The sequence below is a fragment of the Melospiza georgiana genome, chromosome 2 (assembly GCF_028018845.1).
Source record: "Melospiza georgiana isolate bMelGeo1 chromosome 2, bMelGeo1.pri, whole genome shotgun sequence".
In the NCBI taxonomy this organism is placed as follows: domain Eukaryota; kingdom Metazoa; phylum Chordata; class Aves; order Passeriformes; family Passerellidae; genus Melospiza; species Melospiza georgiana.
The window spans coordinates 2,666,401-2,681,842 of record NC_080431.1 but is presented as its reverse complement, the minus strand read 5'-3'; the positions used below and the strand labels follow the sequence as shown (position 1 = coordinate 2,681,842).

Here is a 15,442-nt window from a genome sequence, read left to right as displayed (position 1 = left end):
TAAAATAGTATAATTAAAATTTATAAAAACTAATAAATTAATGCATTAATTCCAATTATTTGCGGGAGTTTATTTGGGAGAAAAATGCACATATTCCATTATTTACTGTTTTATAAGCCTAAAACAATGAAAAAGTTACCACAATCTTTTCCAGCATTAGTCTGTTGATTTTCTTTAGCTATCTGCTGTTTAATTAAGCTAAAGAAGCAATGAAATCCCTTCATTATGTTTACCACTAATTTTCTACGTCCAAAATTAAGACCCAGCACAGAAGAAAGACAGTAACAGTATTCCCTGGTTTATTTTGCTGTTGAACTTTGGGATTCGTAATGGATGAGAGAATTTTAAAAAATAATTTTAAAAAGACAGGGAAAAGAGAAAGAAAGACAATCAGTTAAAATAATAAAATTATAAACTGATTCATGAAACAGAAAGAGTGAAGTTACAACCTGGACATCTCACATTCCAAACTTAAAAAGTACCATTGACTTAGGGAGAAGATGGTGACATTTCTGGTTTTGAAACGTTTGAGTTGAAGATTAGTTTTATTATTTTATTTATTAGTTTTTATACATTTCTCCGTATATATATATATATATATATATATTCACACACGTGTATGTGTGTGTGTGTATATATATATATAGTTAATAAGTCTTTAGGAAATCACAAAAATTGTTGCCAGATATGTCCAGTCTTTCATTCAGTGGGAGAATTTGGTCCACCTACCTGGTGGTGAAGTGCATGTGCAGTGTTTTTATTAAAAATGCCACCAACTCTGTCCAGAACAGCCTCCAGAAAATGTCACTAAACAAAATGCTGTACCTGTGTACAACCTCAATTTTTAAAAGTGATCCCAACAGCCACCCAGAGGAAAAACACTGCTGAAATTTAGCATTATTTGTAAGAGCCTAAGAAGTGTTCATAAAAAAAGTGAGGCAAGTGCAAGAGAAACATGCCTGTAGTCAAGAAATTAAAGCTAACATCTTAAAAGATGAAAAGGAAACCACTAAAAACAAATAGTGTAATGATTTGGCAAAGGAGATGCTGAGATCACTTCAAGCAGAGGGCTCAGGGCTGGCTGTGACAAAGAACCACTGTGGCAAAGCAGCAGCACTGTCATGCAATAACACAAACCCAAGTGCAAAATGGCTCCAGAAGCTCTTTTTAAGCCTTTAATATCTCTGGATCTCGCTTTCAAGCCTCGCCACGACGTGAATTTATTACAAACACAGAGGCAGAAAGGCTTTGCTGCCTGTCGGCCAGGGGTGTGAGCAGCAAGCAGCGAGCCATGGTGAGGACCCACATCTTGAGCACACGTGCTCTGGGACCTGGGGGGCTCCTCTGGCAAACCGGGATTTAAATGGCTCAAACAGCTTTGTTCTCACCAGCTACAACTCGAGTGTCTTGGCAGAGTGGCTGAGAAATGCTGCTGCAGCACTTCCCTACTCTAATCCTGGCAAGAGCTGCTGTTGTTGTTGTTAATCTTCTGTTTTCCTAAGGACTACATTCATTATTATTTTAAATAGACGTGGCAGATGCTGAACTGGTGCTATTCATGCATCCACACAGAGATAAGGGGCCCTCCTTTTGCCCCAGTGATGCAACTCCACTGACAGTTAATATCCTTTAATTATGTCCCTTAATCCTAATATTGTCATAAATGAGATACTTGAGATCCTTGTAAAAAAAAATTAACGCATAGAAAAAAAAGAGAAATATTTTAAAGGTAGATTTCAAATTGACCAATACTTTATCTACTATTCTTATTTTCATCCACTATAAAGTAAGAATCCACTATTCTTATTTTCAGACAGGACAGTGAGATGCTTCAGTCTTAACTACCAATATTAAATTAGAGAAAAACAAGAGAAAAAAAATCAACAAGAACAAAACAAGTAAATGCTGTGAAAGAGTCAGGTGAATTATAGCAGAAGTATTTTATCTGGCTGTGGGCAGTTAGGAGAAATTCTCTCCCTTCCTCCGATTTATTTATTTTGTGTGTGTTTGGTTATCCTAAAGAAAGCTGTCAAGGTAGAAGAACAGGCAACCCCAAACCCTTTATTTAGAGCTATATCACAAACAATCCAATCTTTACCAGCTAAATACCTTCCTTTTAATTAAGCACTCTCAGCAAAGACAGAGAAAATTAATTTCTTTTTTGATGCAGTAATTCCTTATTACATGCCCACTGTACTTTAGAAAGAGGCTGCTATGATGACACTACTAATTAGATTTACTTTTAAACCACTAATGTATAAGAACCTTGTGTCTAACTCTTATAAACAGGAGAAGAAGCAGTGTCAGTGCAAAAAAAAAAAAAAATAAATTAAACCTCAACTATTCCCCAAGGAGAGAAGGGCAATCTTCAGTGATTAAATAAAAACCAATTATTAGAAAGCAGAAGACACAATTCCCATTTTAAAAATAAAGTGTCAAAAAACCTCTTTTCCTATGAAATTATGCAGTGTGGTTTTTTTGTGACACTACAAAATGTTCCAAAAATTTGAGGCATTTTACTTTGCAAGCCTGGGAAAAGAAGCATCTTACTATACTCACACCATAGTTAGACTAAACCTTTAGGAACAGGGAGCGTGGCAGTTGCACTTTCTGCCCTTATAAAGGGAATATTGGGCAAATATTCTACAGTTGGAAGGGAGTTTTTTACACTTATGAAGAGTTAGCAGGGATCCGCTGGCAATTCAGACAAACAGCCATTTTGGCACTCTGATATACTAATACCTTCCAATAATTAGGTGTTTTTCTCCTAACTAGCATCCTCCTGTGACTGCTGTTTCACTCTCTTCATGGCTTTTGGGTTGATGAAGCCCCTATTTGATGAGTACCTGGCCCAAATACTCGTTTGATATTTCTTTTTTCTTGTGTCACCTTTCCCAAACTCCGACCACCATTCTGAGTTCCACCCTCCCACGCTGAGCATTATTTTAATCTAAGATCAAAGGCTTCCCAGGCACAGTGCTGGCCTCTGGCTTTCAAAAAGCTGCTTACATGTACCAGGCAAGAGATGTTTTGAAGGGAGACACTCACTTGCATGCAGCAGTAATGAGTTGCTGCCTATTACTGTCCAGCTTGCACAAAAACTCAGTGTGAGTGACCAGCAAGACAGGAATGCAGCTCAACTTGCTGTGTGTCATTTAACCACTCTTATATCTCAAATATAAGTCATATATCCACTTGAAAAATTACCAAAACCAAAGAAAAACTTTTCAAATTTCAAAATTTAGTTAAAAAGTGAAGGTGCGTTGGTGCCTACATGCTCAGCATACAGTGGAGGAATATCTCATGGTGCAACCCTGCATTTCCAAGGAGCAGAAATGATTAGGTTTTCTTCTTCTTTGCATCAGAGGTTATGACAAATATAAGGGTTAAAACTACACAGAGAAGTAGCTCTTTTTATGGGATTTCTTGTGGCAAAGAAATTAACACTACTTGGAGTGCTGACTGCTGCTATAGGACAACCAGAGTAATTAAAACAGGAAAAAAAAAGGAAAATTTCTCAAGGCTTTCCTTCATATAGCTCATTAACTCAAGCACTGGCAGGTGCCAGTATTAATTCTTCAGTTCCTTCTCCTTTATTTAGTTTCAGAAATAAGCCTGACTAAACACAGTTGAAAAGAAGCAATGGTGCAGGCTGCAAAGGCTTTGTAATTAACACCAGAGAGAGACAAATGAGAAAGTGCTGACTGCATATTCCAGCATCTGAGATCACACCACACCAAAAGAGCTGCCCAGCAAGAGAAAACCAGCAAACTTTGTAACAGAAGCATTAGTGCTGAGTGAAAAAGGGACTCTGATTTATTTCTGCATACATCAATTAAAACCCCCATCTCCTGAGAATAACAGAGCAGAGGGACCTCAAGGGACAGCAACTCTTTACATCCACCAAGGAACAAAAAGAAAACCCAGCAAAAAAATCCCCAAAACAAGAACAACCCCATCTAAAACAAAATCAATCAAATCATATGTCTGTGGTTCAGCTGGGATGTCAGCACATTTTTTAAGATTTCATTGCCAAGCATCACCAATTCGTCTCCACTGACTGGGCACTCAAACTGTGACAGGGCAGGTTGAAAACCTGCTCAAAATTCATCAAAGCCCTTGTGAAACAACAAGAAGTTCATCAAGAAAAGAGATATTTTCATCTATCATGCCAGCTGGGCACCCACGTCACATAAATCAGCCCAAAACTTTGAGCCATGCACAAGAAAGTTCCTTTCTCCTTGCTGCCTGTGGGTGACAGAGTTACGAAGTGCAGGAAATGATCCTTGCACATCATCTCATGCAACATTGCACTTCTAGGTCCTCAGTGGTTTAGAAATAGCTCTTCAGCCTAAGTACCTAAATTGCCTAAAAGGTGTCTGCAACGTGCAATCTTGTACTGATCTCATTATTCAAATATTCTGTGAAAAATTCTATTGTTTCCTCCCCTTTCCTCCAGTCTTGGACTTTTGTTCAGGGCTAAAAGTGCATTTATTACCATCTCTGAATATGCACCATAAATGTTCTGCATAATGAGCTCTGTGGGTTTAGAAAATCATGATTTTTCTCCAAGCCAGGCATCCCTCGAGTGCCTGAGGGATGCTGAAGGAAACAGTTTGTTGTGGAATTGGGATGTCTGCATATGCTCTCTCCTTGGGGAAAGGTGAGGATTTGAGCTCCCAGAAGTGACAATTGCCAACAGTTGAACATTAGATATAAACTGCTAAAGGTATCTCCTCACAACACAGCACCTAAGGGGTTGGTTTGCCACCTGCACCAAAAGCATGATTACTTCATGTGGCCAGAGTTGAACTTTGAGAGACGTCATTTGTCCTTTTATAAGAATAATTATATTGAAACCCACTCAATACACATATTCCAAAAATAAGCTGAAATGCTTTCTTAAAAAAAATTACAGATGAAATGAATTGTAAATTATACTCAAGTACAAAAAAGAAAACCTACCACCCTTTCCCCCAAGAAATAACTTCAAAAATGACATGACCAGTTCATTCAACTCCTGCATTCAGCTTTGCTTGGGGAAAGGCAGAGCTTTCCTGTATTAAAACACAAACCTTACCAGCAAACTCAACAAGACTCGCAGTTCAGCACAGGCACAACTTTTTATTTTTTCACGTCTTTATAAAAAGAACTGATCAAAACCCTTAAAATTCTTTCTAAGGACCTTCCTAAGATGACAGCTGTGAGCTGTCACTATATTTGTGTAAATGGTTTAAAATAAAAGAGGAGGTTAAAAGCTTTTCCCCAGTTCATAGCCAATGGTAGAAACTCCTGCAGACCTCTTGACACCACATACTTTACATCTGACACAATGACAAGTTTTCTGATGTTCAAGCTGAGGTCTTAATTTTCCACCAAGTATTTACACCAGAAAGAGCCCGTGGCTCTCTGAAGGGTCAGCTGGAGCAAGGCCACGTAAAACACACATTCAAAGGCTTCTGGAACATCACACTTTCATTTCTGAGTCAAGAAATATTCACAGGTTTTTCCTTGGGGTGTGATATCACCCCTGTGTGTGGTTGTGGGGTGTTCTGAGCATCCACAGAAAAACCAGAAGAACAACTTTGCTGCAGAAACATTGATTGAAAAATCACCTATTACATGGCATGCTGCTTTTTGGAAATTCATTTTCTTCATAAAAAACATCTTCCTGAGAAAAGGTACACGGTGACAACCTCATGGAAAACACATCAATGTTTCCAAGTAATTCTCAGCTATTAAACCAGAATTTTCACCCAGTTAGACCACTCTGAGGGAATTATACTAAACTGAAAAGCTGGAGAGATCCACTCCATATCGATGTAGTCCAGTGAGCAGATAAAATGCCCTGCACTTCTACTCCTCTACCTGTGACAGCAGCAAGGCTGCCAATCCAATAAATCAAACAGTGAAGTTTCAGCCTCTGACACTGAAGAAAAAGGAAAAAGGCTTCAGTGCTGTAAGGAATTACAAAATATATTAGAAAAAAAAAAAAGACTGCCCAAAAAGTTGGTTTTTTTTTCTTTTTTCCCCTCAGGTCTCTATTACCACTGCACTGCCACAGATCTTAAAATTATACCATGCACACACACACACTGACATGTACATGCCCTAATCCCAAAACATCATCCTAACTTTGTCAGATTTATAAAACAATAGCATTTTTCCTCCATTAATGACTAATATATTTTTCATAGGCAGTCATGGAGTGAGAGGCATCTCATTCATAACATGCTTTTCGTTCTAAACATCTGCCTAAATGGATGCCAAACACAATTCTGGGTATGTTCAGTATTTAACTGATAAAATGCCTTCTGTGACAGAAATGAGGCACTGTGGTGCTGTGCCCATTTGGCATTTACAGCTCTTTCCATGGGCCACCTTCAAAAGCTGTAGAGAAAATATGAAATGCAATGTACAGAGCAGGCAAACACAGTGATCTTTGTATGATGAGCACCATTTTTTTCAGGATTACATTCTTGAATGCCTGCACCAGCAATATTTATTCTGCAAGGAACTGGGAGACAAACAAAATCTTGCACTTGATGCAGTTGCAGTGGCAAGGAGTGGAACAAAGCTCCAGTGTCACAAGTCTGAAATAATGTCCCAGACTTTGCTGCTGAGCACTGGTTTTGTTAAGACTTTTGGCATTCATGCAAGCATATGGGAATGCTGCAGTGGTTATCATCATATTTATGGTTAGGAGTGGCTTAGAAAGCTGTTTGATCACTGTCAATTACACAAGGAAAGTCTGGGATCTTTGGCCAGCTCTTGAGTATTGTCTCCTTCCAAAGGATGGGGATCTACAAAACCACATCAATACTGGGGGGTTTGCCTCTTGAAGGGCAGAGAATCTGTGTTGTTTCTTAGCTCAGGGAGCAAAGGGAAGGACCCTGGCATGCCCCACTCTGGTTTCTGGCCAAGGTTGGACAAAGATGTGCTCTCCAGGTGTCACAGAGCATCAACTCTGCATGGTTCCAGCTGGACCTGTCCAGCACACCATCCCCAGCAAGCCACAAACCCTGCTCCACACAGGTACCATCCTGTTAAAACTAGACCCACACCAAATTATTTCATCCGAGGGGTCACTCCCTCACCTGTGATCTGACATCTTCTATTTATAATTAGCAGGTCTAGGAAAAAAAACCCAAAAAAACAGCTTAGATGCTCCTGTCAGAGCCAAAGCACGGAAGCTGTCAATTCCAGATCCTGACATCTTGTCAGGCACACAAAAATCATCCCTGCTTGAAGCCCAGCTACCACAGGTAGAGCCTTTTAACCTCTACTAACCAGTACCAGGGTCATGCCAAAGTTGCTGTGAAGAATGCAGATGGTGCATCACAAATAGCACAAGCATAGCTTGGAAATCTATAATTCATCTCAGTAGCGAGTGAAAAGAATGATTTCTTGACAGTACAACAAACACTTTCACATTTTGGCTTCTGAAAATGCACTTAGCACCTGCACAAACAGAGCTTTTTCTTGAATCATGGCCATTTGGTGGAGTTATGTAAGGTAACCAGTGCCAGGACAACTGGCACATTTGCATTTCATACAAATTACTTGTGCTAAGAATATGATCCCACACTAAAAAAATAAAAAAAAAAAAACCAAAACCAGGAATAGAGAAAAGAAGCAACTCATCAGTACAGATCACATGAAATGGCGTCCAGTCACACCACTATAAATGTCCAAGCCACTGATATTCAGCCACATAAGAGCTTGGTACCACTGTCAGGGAACTGGGAAAGAGCCAGAGGGATTCAGCTCTCCAAAGGATCCCAGGGAGCCAGAAACTCAACCACACAAAGGATTCATGCATGACACTACTACTTCTCACCTTTTAAATGAAGAATAAAATAAAGGGAAAAAAATAAAAACACCATAAAGTCATTATTAAACAGATAACCTAGACATTCATAATTAAAAAAAAAATTTCCCCCCAAACCATCACTTATAACACACTTCACATTAGAATCTTATACTCCCCACTTCAGAGAAACAAAACACAAAAGATTTTTCTCTTTGATGAGTGGAAGATTCTCATCTCAACCATATTAAATTACAAAGGATGTTCATCAAGAAGGATGCCAGAACCAAATATTTTAAATGATCATAAAAATGCCTAGGGAGATGGTAAGAAACTTTCCCAGATATCAAAAAATCCATTGAGAAGTTTACAATTAGACAACAGCAAAAACCTTTCTCTCTGCTCTCCTGCAGGATAACCCATAAAATGGGAACTAAATTGAGAAAACTCTGGGATGCATGTTGAACATAAACTATACTGAGGCTTTCCATACAATTAAAATTATTATTGTTTTATTCAAGTTATTTGCAATTGTAGTGGTTTAGCCATTACAAAACTAAACCCAGGACTTGATTAGAAAAATAAACTCCATTCTTCACTCTTTTGCAGTATTTTATCAGTGTTGGGACTCACTGATAACAGGAAACTTTCCCAAGAACTAGAGTTTAAAATTCCCCAACTAGTTTTAGATGCCCTGTTTACAAATACAGTTGTAACTTTAAAAACCATTTTAATAGCATTTATGTAAATTAATTTTTCAATTTTGAACCATCACAGCCTGCTGAACATCACTGGTTAAGGTAGTGGGAGGATTATCTATAAAGAAGATACACTAGGCAATCAGAAATCCCTGAGGATTTCTGCAGACTCTGGATTATCTCATGTCTATAACAATTCTTCTCATGTCCTTGTGAGTCATCTCACAGCTTTTATCTAAGAAACAGAATTTGTAAAATCAAGCCTAATTAGAGATTTAGGAACAAGAAACTCCCCTTTTATTGATAATCTGGAAAACAGAATACAAAAGTAATTCTAAAGTTGGCACGCTAAGCTACCAGCCACCCATAAAATGCAACAACTCTGTTCTCTCTCTGTCTTTCTCCTGAATTTTCATCAAACTTCCTGTAAGGCAGAACAACTCTGATGCAAGACAACACAAGCCAATGCAACCCTGCTCTTTATAAGAGGCAAAAAAAAACCAAAAAACCAAAACCAAAGTCAGACTGACACTCCATCCAGAAACTTCTCTCTCAAAATGGTATATTGGCTACAAAAATGGAAATTGTCCTCAAATTAAGCTTTGTAAGCCTCTAATTTTAAAATGAAGCATCAATTACTTGTCAGTCTAATTTGCTCTTCACAAGACATAAGTGAAAATTTTATTAGGACATTAAAATCTTAATGCATCTTATTGCATAACTAAGAAATAAATTTGGAAAGAGCTTAAAATAAATAACTTGTACCGAGTACTGAATTTCATGTATAACACCGGAGTAGATATTTTCTGTTAAAACATTTTTTTTAAAAAAAGTGTAATAGGAGCTCCATTTATTACAAAATTAACCCCAGAGCGGGTCAGGTTGGAGAGGACCACAGTGGGGGCATGGGGTCCAGCCTTCCTGCTCAGGCAGGGCCATGCCAGAGCACAAGGCACAGGTTCCATCCAGAAGGTTCTGGAATATCCCCAGTGAGGGACACACAGCCTCTCTGGGCAACCTGTTCCAGTGCCACTTACAGTCTAAAGAAGTTTTTCATGCTCTTCTCTATTACCGCGCCTGAGTGGGTCGCAGCTGGTGATAGAGAGACGGTGAATCTTGTATCTTGATCAGAAGGCTGATTTATTAAGATGTTATATATAATACATTATGACTATACTAAATAGAATATAGAGAGAGGTTTGCAGAGCAGCTAGCTAAGCTAAGAATAGAAAGAAAAGAATCCCAAAGTTGTGTCCAGGGACTCAGTCCCCTAGCTTGCACTGGTGATTGGCCCTTAATTATAAACATAGAAAATGAGCCAATCAAGGTGAATCCTATTGCATTCCACAGCAGCTGATAACAATTGTTTACCTTCCCTTCTGAGGCCTCTGCCTTCCAGAAGACACAGAAATCTGAAAGAAAGGATTTCTGTGGAAAAATGTCTGCGACACTTCTCTTTATTTAAGAAAGATTAAACAGTGTATTTCCCTGCCTAAATATCGCCTTATCAGCATCTGTGGCACGTGGTCACGAATACCTGCACGAGAGTGATGCTCAGAGCCTTGGGACTGTGGAACACCCAGGAGAGAAGGTTTGAACACCCTCAGCAGCATCTCCAGCTCCACGGAACCCCCACTGCTCCCCCTGAGGCACTGTGGGTTTGTGCCATGCAGGACATGCTGCAAAAACCAAACACTGTCCCTCTCAAATCTGCGGCAACAGAAGCATTTTTATCTTTAGCATTTGAAAAAAAAAATAATTCCACTGCCTTCGCAGACATCTGAAGGGAAATTATTGTACGTGGAGGGCTGAATAGAATTTCTGGGGTTGTCATTGCAGACCATCAGTGGAGAAGGGACATTTTTTGTTCCTTGTGAATTGACAAGCGCAAGCCCTTGATAAACTCTTTGGCACCAAAACCAATCTGCTCACCAAGGCAGCAGCAAGGCTGCTTGGGTAAGAACTCTGGGGCTGCAATGAGGCTTTAAAACCTGCAACAAAGCCACTTTGCATTTTCTCTCACTTTTTCAGGGACATTTGTGAAAGAGGGCATTGCTTTGTTGTGTATCTCCTCACCTCATGATCAAAAATGCAGTTAAGGTTATGCATTCAGTCAAGGATGGAGCAAAGGATCCAAGAAACCTCTATTTCCACTTGCCAGCTGCAACTTCTCTTTTCACCTCCTCCTCCTTTTTAGCACTTCTACATGGTAGAGCTAAAACTGGGTTTCTGGAGGCACTCTAAGCTGGCTGCACTAACCACTGCCAGCAGCCTAGCTTCAGATGTTTGAATAGCTCACAAAAATCAGCTGGCTGCAAACAGGAAATACCCAAGGAATATTTAATGCCAGACTCCAGGAGAATTCAAGTGCTCGCAGAAAATCAGTAAATGAGCGAATCAAAAAAGGAATGGCTCTTCATTCTGGCTGGAATTGTAACCTTGGAAGGCAGTGCAAAAAAGCCCCAAACAAATAACAAAAACCAAAACAGAACCAAAAAAAACCCCAAAAAACCAAAAAACACCAAAAAACAATGCCAGCACAACAGCATTGGTATCTGCATCCTGAAGGCAACATTTGCCCATCAAAATAGTCATTATTAATGGTAGAGACCACATAACTTACAAGAAGTATACTTTGACAGATTTTTGTAGAGTTTTGGCGCAGAGGCTTTGTTCAAAAATAAATTTACCATGACAGATGTCCTCACACACTTCAAAATCCAACAGTTCCTACATGCAATTCCAACGATAAGGAGTGAAGAAGAAACAGTGTCAATCAAACCCTCTGTTCCAGCTATTGTAAAACTTGCACAGCATATGAATATCAGTTTCCTAGAGATCAGTTCCCAAACTCTATGCTGCAGGATTCCTGCCTCGTGCTCCTGGGGTCTCAGCGGGATTTCTTGTGCTCTTTGACACGTAGCTATTGGAAACAGTGCAAAATGAATGCAAAGCAGCTTATAAAATATTACCAGTGTCACACCCTTCTCTCTCTCTCTCTCCTTCCTGGGGTTTATAATGATATAAAATGCATAGCATGTGAATATCACAGTCCCACCTGGATCTCTATAAGTTCATAATATTTTTTTCCCCTTTTCCCTTACCAGCACATTACAACACTCAATACTTTTCTTAGTGGAAACACCAGAAACTCAACATCAACACAGTAGGTAGTAATTTGAACATAAAAAATATTAAGACAGCAGGTAAATATTCAATTATAGACTTTTTTATTCTGTGAGTTATTAACTCAGTGATGAAACTCAAGGTGAAGGCTTAGCTGCCTTCATTGTGTGCTGAAGATTTGCAACAGTAAAATCTGAATCTCAATAAAAATCAACTGCTTTGGAGGGCTGAGAACAGATAACTGCTACAATAAGTTTTTGATTCAGTTTTGGTTTAACCTCCACTTTACTTAATCTGCTTTAATTCAAATTTTATTGAGAGAAAAATCATCTGAAGTGATGTTTGGTTAGGTTCGCTATTTCATAGTTGGGAAAAAAAAAGCAATGCCTAAATTCCCAAAACAGCTTATCCCTGGAGGCTGATCTCCTGCAGTTCATCCTCCTTCTGGGAGAAGTTCTGCAGGAGGTGTACTCACTTATTTAAGATCTGAAAGAGTCTTTTAAGTGGTGTGGAAGACCATGATAAGACAGAAAACCTTTACTGAAAAAGCAGAGCACGATGCTTTTTCCAAAACCATCACTGTTTCCCACCTTTAATTTTTGTCCTCAACTTGCATGTGCTGCTTTTGAGGCTAAACTCTAAAATTTGGTTCTGCTAGATGCCCATGGCATGAAGAAGAACCAAGGGGTCAGGTTCACCAACACTGCAAATACATGTGTGGTTTCCAGTAATTCTCACCTAATTTTACTTGGTTCCTCTTTCAGAGTGTTCATCAAAAGGATCAAAACCACAACATGAGCTTTCTGCCACTTTGTCTCTTGCAAGGTAGGGAGGTGAACTCCAGCCATTCCTAACGGCTGCTCTGATGGCACTCAGAATCCCTGTGAAACCAAATCAAAGACACCTGACACTGGCAAACATCAGTGCCCCCAGGACAGCTCCCTGAGCCGAGATCGATGGGCACAGAAACATCGCTTGTCTCTGCTGCACTGCTTTGATTTGTGTCAGCTGTACGACAGGCAGCAGAGACAAGATGACAACGTGTCCCTGGTCTGCTTCAGCAGACCCTGGCAGCCTTCTTATTGATCTGGAATTAAATCTGAGCAGCTCTCCCTGCACTGCTGTTGTGAGGATGCAGACCTGCTGTCTAATGCAACACTCACCCCTCTACTCAGGTCTCAACTCTCTAGACATATTTTTTGTGAAATATAATGTTGTACTGAAAGAATTCCAAAAGCATTTTCAGAGACTGGGTAATAAATAGCATAAGTAATGCTATTTATTATGCATTTAATGCCACTTCATGCATTTACAGATCTGGGGGAACTTTTAGATTTCTCTTAGTTTGTACTCAGTATTTATGTGTGGGCATCTTGTCTGGTTTTTAAAAGGCTTTAAATGTAGATTAAGCTAAAAATGAATGAGAACAGCCAGTAGCACCTAAAAGGCAAAATACACCCCTCAGGTGTGCTGTACAGGAGGTTCCTTTTGCACATAAAACTCTGCACTTCTGCAGGACACTCCTGAAGATGAATGCCCTCATTTAAGAAACAGTGGGATGTGACTTGTGATCAATTAGCAAAAATCCTATGTGTACAACTGGCTGACACACCAGCTTATTTCACTGAACACTGAGCAAATTGAGCCATTCCTCTGAATTTTCAGCTCCATTTAGCCTAGGCATTTATTAAACTAATCCCTAAGCCCCCTACCAATCATCTATGGAGATCTGCTTAAAAGGAGAGTATAAAATGAATTAATGATGCAAAGCTCACAACATTTCTTTTCTAAATTAGGCATATCTGGTACTTTATCTGTAAATATTACAGCACAGCAATTGTACCTCATTGACCTTTTCCATCTTGTCCCTGAAAGACAAGCAGAGTGGAGCTGTTGTAGCAGACAGGTCTGCACAACCTTTTAAGGACATTGCTCACTGCTTGGAGAAGAATCCATACCTGACTGATAACAGTTTGCTTTTTAGTCAGAAATGGCCACTTTTATCTTAGCAGAAAAGGATACATTTCATTATGAAGAAGGTCACTCTTCCCAGTTACAAACATATAAATAAATAACAACAGAAAGCATCTTGCCCCTCGTCAAAAACCTTTTAGGCTTTGACTTTTAAGAGGCACAAAATGGACTGAAGGCAACTCACTCCTAATGAATATTGATGCCAGATAAACATCTTCAAAGTGCCCTTGAAAGCCTGCATAAATAGTTTCACTTAGTTTGGCTTTAGTTTTAATAAAACTGCTTATTAAAAAAAAAAGGAAATCTGAAAACTACTCCAGACAGCACTTGTGGGAGAAATGACCTCTCAGACCATGTTTTCTGCATCACAGAGCCCCACAAAAGCTGATTCCAGGTCCTGCAGCCTTTTCTATCTCTAAGTAACTGCAATCACTGAGGAAAGAAAGATTTGTTTATGAATGAGGGCAGAAAACAGCAATGATAAAATGAACAGGCACCACATTTCAGCTTCTGGCTGACACAAAGTGAAATTTACCTCTGTGTCTCACCTGGGAAGCTCCTTAGCTGCTCAAAATAGCAAATGACAGCAACATCTGGAGTTAGGGCATCCCTTCTTTATCAAATCTTAATCACATCCTGTGCTAAAAGATAACTTGACGGGGCTTAACCTTTTGGGTTAGAAATATACCATATTTAAATGTACTGAGCAGAATATTTTAAGGGCAACTGTAATAGCTTGGTTGAGATATTCGTGTCATTACATGAGATATCCATGTCATTACATGCTGTTATTCCACATTTTATCCAAACACAAGTTTACTCATATCCACCATGGCAAAAGACAGCAGATAATACAGATTCTATACGTGACAGCAACCAGAATCACAGAAAACACTTTCTGGCAGAGGAAATCAATGGGGAATCTGGAATGTCCTCCTGCTGGGCCTACACATGGCAATCCACTCAGTGAATGAAAAACTGGATTGTTTCACTGGAACAAACAGGGAGCAATGGGAACACAGAGCTGCAAAAGTTTTCATTTAATGAACTTGGTACACTAATCATGTTCCCATAACTCAGCCTGACAGGCTGACTTCCCACCTGAAAGAAGGCAGCTTCTTCAACCTGAAACCACCTACAGAGCCCACCACATGCTCACTGCTGCCTTTATTCCAGAGACATGGCATGCCTGGATACTGCTGGGGAACCAGCAGAGCACTGGAATAAAATCAGGCAATATGGCTTGAATCATGCTCCAGTGTGCTTGGGATTAGAAACACACCTTGAAAATGGGAAAGGTGGCCAAGAAAAGTTACCACAAATCTGTCTTCAGGGTGATCTTCATTCAGCAGCAAAACTGACAGAGTCCAGTTTAAAAAGCTTCAGGGGAATTAAAGGGTGCTGATACAAAGACACACTATAAAAAGGTTAAGCCCAGCATGAAGCTTCTAAAAGCAAAAACAAGTATCTTTTTGTAAATATTTTTGTTGTTGTTTGTACAGTCTGTACAGTTTGAACAGCTACCTAGAAAAGAAAGGTGGTGCTATGCTTCACATAAAAAAAAAAAACCAAAAAACTTTGTGAACTGAGCTAAACTTACAGAATATCAACATTTGAATATAAATTGTATTTGGCTATCAAATAAAATAATGATGCTGTGAATTTCTTTCTCCAATTTGTGTTTAGCTTTACCAAAAGTTCAGGTTCATAACCTTCTCCTCAATGCCAAACCATTTTTCACTGACAAGTCACTTTCTTCCCATTAGAAAAGGACAGACAGAAGTGTCATGCCCTGAAATGAGATCAAAGCTCTGCAAATGTGAACTGGGGTGAC

At 39.3% G+C, this 15,442-nt stretch overlaps 1 protein-coding gene across 1 annotated transcript in view; it reads right to left on the bottom strand.

The window, feature by feature from the left end:
- EPHA3 (EPH receptor A3) overlaps nt 1-15,442 on the bottom strand; it is a 173,617-nt gene that overhangs the window by 74,342 nt on the left and 83,833 nt on the right. The window lies entirely within an intron of this gene.